This window comes from Haliotis asinina, unplaced genomic scaffold (genome assembly GCF_037392515.1).
Source record: "Haliotis asinina isolate JCU_RB_2024 unplaced genomic scaffold, JCU_Hal_asi_v2 scaffold_22, whole genome shotgun sequence".
In the NCBI taxonomy this organism is placed as follows: Eukaryota; Metazoa; Mollusca; class Gastropoda; order Lepetellida; family Haliotidae; genus Haliotis; species Haliotis asinina.
This window is the reverse complement of record NW_027133894.1, coordinates 359,269-367,822: the sequence shown is the minus strand read 5'-3', so window position 1 is coordinate 367,822 and position 8,554 is coordinate 359,269.

Below are 8,554 nucleotides of genomic sequence, written 5' to 3'. Positions count from 1 at the left end.
TATTTCAAAGGAAACGCTTTTAGTCTGAAAAACACAAACTGTCAGACTCTTCACATTGAATTGTCTCCCCTTCTGACAGGTCGAATACTACATGTGTGCAGTATGTCAAGAGTGACATAACTCCATTTCTATCTCTTAATTTTTCAATCTAACGTTTCCACAAACCGAAGATAATACAATGTCATCATCTAAAAGTTTGAAATTGAATGTTGGACCAGAGGTTGAATTAATAAAGGCGAAGTAAGGTTTCAAAGACACCTTAGTCAGCTGAAATACCATGTGATACATATACCTCACAGCTATATTTAGCACACATTTATGGCAAAGGAATTAAATTGTAGACGCGTTTGAGGATTTGAACAAGGGTTCGTTTCTTAGCACTCTTTCATTTTTATTTCAAAGGAAGCGCTTTCAGTCTGAAAAACACAAACTGTCAGGTGCATCACATTGAATTGTCTCCCCTTCTGACAGGTCGAATCCTACATGTGTGCAGGATGTCAAGAATGACATAACTCCATTTGTATCTCTTAATTTTTCAATGTAACGTCTCCACAAACCGAAGATAACACAATATCATGATCTAAAAGTTTGAAATTGAATGTTGGACCAGAGGATGAATTAATAAAGGCGAAGTAAGGTTTGGAAGACACCTTAGTCAGCTGAAATACCATGTGATACATATACCTCAGAGTTATATTTAGCACACATTTACGGCAAAGGAATTAAATTGTAGACGCGTTTGAGGATTTGAACAAGGGTTCGTTTCTTACCACTCTTTCATTTTTATTTCAAAGGAAATGCTTTCAGTCTGAAAAACACAAACTGTCAGACCCTTCACACTGAATTGTCTCCCCTTCTGACAGGTCGAATACTACATGTGTGCAGGATGTCAAGAATGACAAAACTCCATTTCTATCTCTTAATTTTTGAATATAATGTTTCCACAAACCGAAGATAATACAATGTCATCATCTAAAAGTTTGAAATTGAATGTTGGACCAGAGGTTGAATTAATAAAGGCAAAGTAAGGTTTGGAAGACACCTTAGTCAGCTGAAATACCATGTGATACATATACCTCAGAGTTATATTTGGCACACATTTACGGCAAAGGAATTCCAATGTAGACGCGTTTGAGGATTTGAACAAGGGTTCGTTTCTTACCACTCTTTCATTTTTATTTCAAAGGAAACGCTTTCAGTCTGAAAAACACAAACTGTCAGACTCTTCACATTGAATTGTCTCCCCTTCTGACAGGTCGAATACTACATGTGTGCAGGATGTCAAGAATGACATAACTCCATTTCTATCTCTTAATTTTTCAATGTAACGTTTCCACAAACCGAAGATAATACAATGTCATCATCTAAAAGTTTGAAATTGAATGTTGGACCAGAGGTTGAATTAATAAAGGCGAAGAAAGGTTTCAAAGACACCTTAGTCAGCTGAAATACCATGTGATACATATACCTCAGAGTTATATTTGGCACACATTTACGGCAAAGGAATTAAATTGTAGACGCGTTTGAGGATTTGAACAAGGGTTCGTTTCTTACCACTCTTTCATTTTTATTTCAAAGGAAACGCTTTCAGTCTGAAAAACACAAACTGTCAGACTCTTCACATTGAATTGTCTCCCCTTCTGACAGGTCGAATACTACATGTGTGCAGGATGTCAAGAATGACATAACTCCATTTCTATCTCTTAATTTTTCAATGTAACGTTTCCACAAACCGAAGATAATACAATGTCATCATCTAAAAGTTTGAAATTGAATGTTGGACCAGAGGTTGAATTAATAAAGGCGAAGTAAGGTTTGGAAGACACCTTAGTCAGCTGAAATACCATGTGATACATATACCTCACAGTTATTTTTGTGACACATTTACGGCAAAGGAATTAAATTGTAGACGCGTTTGAGGATTTGAACAAGGGTTCGTTTCTTACCACTCTTTCATTTTTATTTCAAAGGAAACGCTTTCAGTCTGAAAAACACAAACTGTCAGGTGCTTCACATTGAATTGTCTCCCCTTCTGACAGGTCGAATACTACATGTGTGCAGGATGTCAAGAATGACAAAACTCCATTTCTATCTCTTAGTTTTTGAATGTAATGTTTCCACAAACCGAAGATAATACAATGTCATCATCTAAAAGTTTGAAATTGAATGTTGGACCAGAGGTTGAATTAATAAAGGCGAAGAAAGGTTTCAAAGACACCTTAGTCAGCTGAAATACCATGTGATACATATACCTCAGAGTTATATTTGGCACACATTTACGGTAAAGGTATTCCAATGTAGACGCGTTTGAGGATTTGAACAAGGGTTCGTTTCTTACCACTCTTTCATTTTTATTTCAAAGGAAACGCTTTCAGTCTCAAAAACACAAACTGTCAGGTGCATCACATTGAATTGTCTCCCCTTCTGACAGGTCGAATACTACATGTGTGTAGGATGTCAAGAATGACGTAGCTCCATTTGTATCTCTTAGTTTTTGAATGTAATGTTTCCACAAACCGAAGATAATACAATGTCATGATCTAAAAGTTTGAAATTGAATGTTGGACCAGAGGTTGAATTAATAAAGCCGAAGTAAGATTTGGAACACACCTTAGTCAGCTGAAATACCATGTGATACATATACCTCAGAGCTATATTTGGCACACATTTACGGCAAAGGAATTCCAATGTAGACGCGTTTGAGGATTTGAACAAGGGTTCGTTTCTTACCAGTCTTTCATTTCTAATTCTGCGGAAACGCTTTCAGTCTGAAAAACACAAACTGTCAGGTGCTTCACACTGAATTGTCTCCCCTCTTGACAGGTCGAATACTACATGTGTGCAGGATGTCAAGAATGACAAAACTCCATTTCTATCTCTTAATTTTTGAATATAATGTTTCCACAAACCGAAGATAATACAATGTCATCATCTAAAAGTTTGAAATTGAATGTTGGACCAGAGGTTGAATTAATAAAGGCAAAGTAAGGTTTGGAAGACACCTTAGTCAGCTGAAATACCATGTGATACATATACCTCAGAGTTATATTTGGCACACATTTACGGCAAAGGAATTCCAATGTAGACGCGTTTGAGGATTTGAACAAGGGTTCGTTTCTTACCACTCTTTCATTTTTATTTCAAAGGAAACGCTTTCAGTCTGAAAAACACAAACTGTCAGACTCTTCACATTGAATTGTCTCCCCTTCTGACAGGTCGAATACTACATGTGTGCAGGATGTCAAGAATGACATAACTCCATTTCTATCTCTTAATTTTTCAATGTAACGTTTCCACAAACCGAAGATAATACAATGTCATCATCTAAAAGTTTGAAATTGAATGTTGGACCAGAGGTTGAATTAATAAAGGCGAAGAAAGGTTTCAAAGACACCTTAGTCAGCTGAAATACCATGTGATACATATACCTCAGAGTTATATTTGGCACACATTTACGGCAAAGGAATTAAATTGTAGACGCGTTTGAGGATTTGAACAAGGGTTCGTTTCTTACCACTCTTTCATTTTTATTTCAAAGGAAACGCTTTCAGTCTGAAAAACACAAACTGTCAGACTCTTCACATTGAATTGTCTCCCCTTCTGACAGGTCGAATACTACATGTGTGCAGGATGTCAAGAATGACATAACTCCATTTCTATCTCTTAATTTTTCAATGTAACGTTTCCACAAACCGAAGATAATACAATGTCATCATCTAAAAGTTTGAAATTGAATGTTGGACCAGAGGTTGAATTAATAAAGGCGAAGTAAGGTTTGGAAGACACCTTAGTCAGCTGAAATACCATGTGATACATATACCTCACAGTTATTTTTGTGACACATTTACGGCAAAGGAATTAAATTGTAGACGCGTTTGAGGATTTGAACAAGGGTTCGTTTCTTACCACTCTTTCATTTTTATTTCAAAGGAAACGCTTTCAGTCTGAAAAACACAAACTGTCAGGTGCTTCACATTGAATTGTCTCCCCTTCTGACAGGTCGAATACTACATGTGTGCAGGATGTCAAGAATGACAAAACTCCATTTCTATCTCTTAGTTTTTGAATGTAATGTTTCCACAAACCGAAGATAATACAATGTCATCATCTAAAAGTTTGAAATTGAATGTTGGACCAGAGGTTGAATTAATAAAGGCGAAGTAAGGTTTCAAAGACACCTTAGTCAGCTGAAATACCATGTGATACATATACCTCAGAGTTATATTTGGCACACATTTACGGTAAAGGTATTCCAATGTAGACGCGTTTGAGGATTTGAACAAGGGTTCGTTTCTTACCACTCTTTCATTTTTATTTCAAAGGAAACGCTTTCAGTCTCAAAAACACAAACTGTCAGGTGCATCACATTGAATTGTCTCCCCTTCTGACAGGTCGAATACTACATGTGTGTAGGATGTCAAGAATGACGTAGCTCCATTTGTATCTCTTAGTTTTTGAATGTAATGTTTCCACAAACCGAAGATAATACAATGTCATGATCTAAAAGTTTGAAATTGAATGTTGGACCAGAGGTTGAATTAATAAAGCCGAAGTAAGATTTGGAACACACCTTAGTCAGCTGAAATACCATGTGATACATATACCTCAGAGCTATATTTGGCACACATTTACGGCAAAGGAATTCCAATGTAGACGCGTTTGAGGATTTGAACAAGGGTTCGTTTCTTACCAGTCTTTCATTTCTAATTCTACGGAAACGCTTTCAGTCTGAAAAACACAAACTGTCAGGTGCTTCACACTGAATTGTCTCCCCTCTTGACAGGTCGAATACTACATGTGTGCAGGATGTCAAGAATGACAAAACTCCATTTCTATCTCTTAATTTTTGAATATAATGTTTCCACAAACCGAAGATAATACAATGTCATCATCTAAAAGTTTGAAATTGAATGTTGGACCAGAGGTTGAATTAATAAAGGCGAAGTAAGGTTTGGAAGACACCTTAGTCAGCTGAAATACCATGTGATACATATACCTCACAGTTATTTTTGTGACACATTTACGGCAAAGGAATTAAATTGTAGACGCGTTTGAGGATTTGAACAAGGGTTCGTTTCTTACCACTCTTTCATTTTTATTTCAAAGGAAACGCTTTCAGTCTGAAAAACACAAACTGTCAGGTGCTTCACATTGAATTGTCTCCCCTTCTGACAGGTCGAATGCTACATGTGTGCAGGATGTCAAGAATGACATAACTCCATTTCTATCTCTTAATTTTTCAATGTAACGTTTCCACAAACCGAAGATAATACAATGTCATCATCTAAAAGTTTGAAATTGAATGTTGGACCAGAGGATGAATTAATAAAGGCGAAGTAAGGTTTCAAAGACACCTTAGTCGGCTGAAATACCATGTGATACATATACCTCAGAGTTATATTTGGCACACATTTACGGCAAAGGAATTCCAATGTAGACGCGTTTGAGGATTTGAACAAGGGTTCGTTTCTTACCACTCTTTCATTTTTATTTCAAAGGAAACGCTTTCAGTCTCAAAAACACAAACTGTCAGGTGCATCACATTGAATTGTCTCCCCTTCTGACAGGTCGAATACTACATGTGTGCAGGATGTCAAGAATGACATAACTCCATTTCTATCTCTTAATTTTTGAATGTAATGTTTCCACAAACCGAAGATAATACAATGTCATCATCTAAAAGTTTGAAATTGAATGTTGGACCAGACGTTGAATTAATAAAGCCGAAGTAAGATTTGGAAGACACCTTAGTCAGCTGAAATACCATGTGATACATATACCTCAGAGCTTTATTTGGCACACATTTACGGCAAAGGAATTAAATTGTAGACCCGTTTGAGGATTTGAACAAGGGTTCGTTTCTTACCACTCTTTCATTTTTATTTCAAAGGAAACGCTTTCAGTCTCAAAAACACAAACTGTCAGGTGCATCACATTGAATTGTCTCCCCTTCTGACAGGTCGAATACTACATGTGTGTAGGATGTCAAGAATGACGTAGCTCCATTTGTATCTCTTAGTTTTTGAATGTAATGTTTCCACAAACCGAAGATAATACAATGTCATCATCTAAAAGTTTGAAATTGAATGTTGGACCAGAGGTTGAATTAATAAAGGCGAAGTAAGGTTTGGAAGACACCTTAGTCAGCTGAAATACCATGTGATACATATACCTCAGAGCTATATTTGGCACACATTTACGGTAAAGGAATTCCAATGTAGACGCGTTTGAGGATTTGAACAAGGGTTCGATTCTTACCAGTCTTTCATTTCTAATTCTACGGAAACGCTTTCAGTCTCAAAAACACAAACTGTCAGGTGCTTCACTCTGAATTGTCTCCCCTCCTGACAGGTCGAATACTACATGTGTGCAGGATGTCAAGAATGACAAAACTCCATTTCTATCTCTTAATTTTTGAATATAATGTTTCCACAAACCGAAGATAATACAATGTCATCATCTAAAAGTTTGAAATTGAATGTTGGACCAGAGGTTGAATTAATAAAGGCGAAATAAGGTTTGGAAGACACCTTAGTCAGCTGAAATACCATGTGATACATATACCTCACAGTTATTTTTGTGACACATTTACGGCAAAGGAATTAAATTGTAGACGCGTTTGAGGATTTGAACAAGGGTTCGTTTCTTACCACTCTTTCATTTTTATTTCAAAGGAAACGCTTTCAGTCTGAAAAACACAAACTGTCAGGTGCTTCACATTGAATTGTCTCCCCTTCTGACAGGTCGAATACTACATGTGTGCAGGATGTCAAGAATGACATAACTCCATTTCTATCTCTTAGTTTTTGAATGTAATGTTTCCACAAACCGAAGATAATACAATGTCATCATCTAAAAGTTTGAAATTGAATGTTGGACCAGAGGTTGAATTAATAAAGGCGAAGTAAGGTTTCAAAGACACCTTAGTCAGCTGAAATACCATGTGATACATATACCTCAGAGTTATATTTGGCACACATTTACGGTAAAGGTATTCCAATGTAGACGCGTTTGAGGATTTGAACAAGGGTTCGTTTCTTACCACTCTTTCATTTTTATTTCAAAGGAAACGCTTTCAGTCTCAAAAACACAAACTGTCAGGTGCATCACATTGAATTGTCTCCCCTTCTGACAGGTCGAATACTACATGTGTGTAGGATGTCAAGAATGACGTAGCTCCATTTGTATCTCTTAGTTTTTGAATGTAATGTTTCCACAAACCGAAGATAATACAATGTCATGATCTAAAAGTTTGAAATTGAATGTTGGACCAGAGGTTGAATTAATAAAGCCGAAGTAAGATTTGGAACACACCTTAGTCAGCTGAAATACCATGTGATACATATACCTCAGAGCTATATTTGGCACACATTTACGGCAAAGGAATTCCAATGTAGACGCGTTTGAGGATTTGAACAAGGGTTCGTTTCTTAGCACTCTTTCATTTCTAATTCTACGGAAACGCTTTCAGTCTGAAAAACACAAACTGTCAGGTGCTTCACACTGAATTGTCTCCCCTCTTGACAGGTCGAATACTACATGTGTGCAGGATGTCAAGAATGACAAAACTCCATTTCTATCTCTTAATTTTTGAATATAATGTTTCCACAAACCGAAGATAATACAATGTCATCATCTAAAAGTTTGAAATTGAATGTTGGACCAGAGGTTGAATTAATAAAGGCGAAGTAAGGTTTGGAAGACACCTTAGTCAGCTGAAATACCATGTGATACATATACCTCACAGTTATTTTTGTGACACATTTACGGCAAAGGAATTAAATTGTAGACGCGTTTGAGGATTTGAACAAGGGTTCGTTTCTTACCACTCTTTCATTTTTATTTCAAAGGAAACGCTTTCAGTCTCAAAAACACAAACTGTCAGGTGCATCACATTGAATTGTCTCCCCTTCTGACAGGCCGAATACTACATGTGTGTAGGATGTCAAGAATGACGTAGCTCCATTTGTATCTCTTAGTTTTTGAATGTAATGTTTCCACAAACCGAAGATAATACAATGTCATCATCTAAAAGTTTGAAATTGAATGTTGGACCAGAGGTTGAATTAATAAAGGCAAAGTAAGGTTTGGAAGACACCTTAGTCAGCTGAAATACCATGTGATACATATACCTCACAGCTATATTTGGCACACATTTACGGCAAAGGAATTCCAATGTAGACGCGTTTGAGGATTTGAACAAGGGTTCGTTTCTTACCACTCTTTCATTTTTATTTCAAAGGAAACGCTTTCAGTCTGAAAAACACAAACTGTCAGACCCTTCACACTGAATTGTCTCCCCTTCTGACAGGTCGAACACTACATGTGTGCAGGATGTCAAGAATGACATAACTCCATTTCTATCTCTTAATTTTTGAATGTAACGTTTCCACAAACCGAAGATAATACAATGTCATCATCTAAAAGTTTGAAATTGAATGTTGGACCAGAGGATGAATTAATAAAGGCAAAGTAAGGTTTGGAAGACACCTTAGTCAGCTGAAATACCATGTGATACATATACCTCACAGTTATATTTAGCACACATTTACGG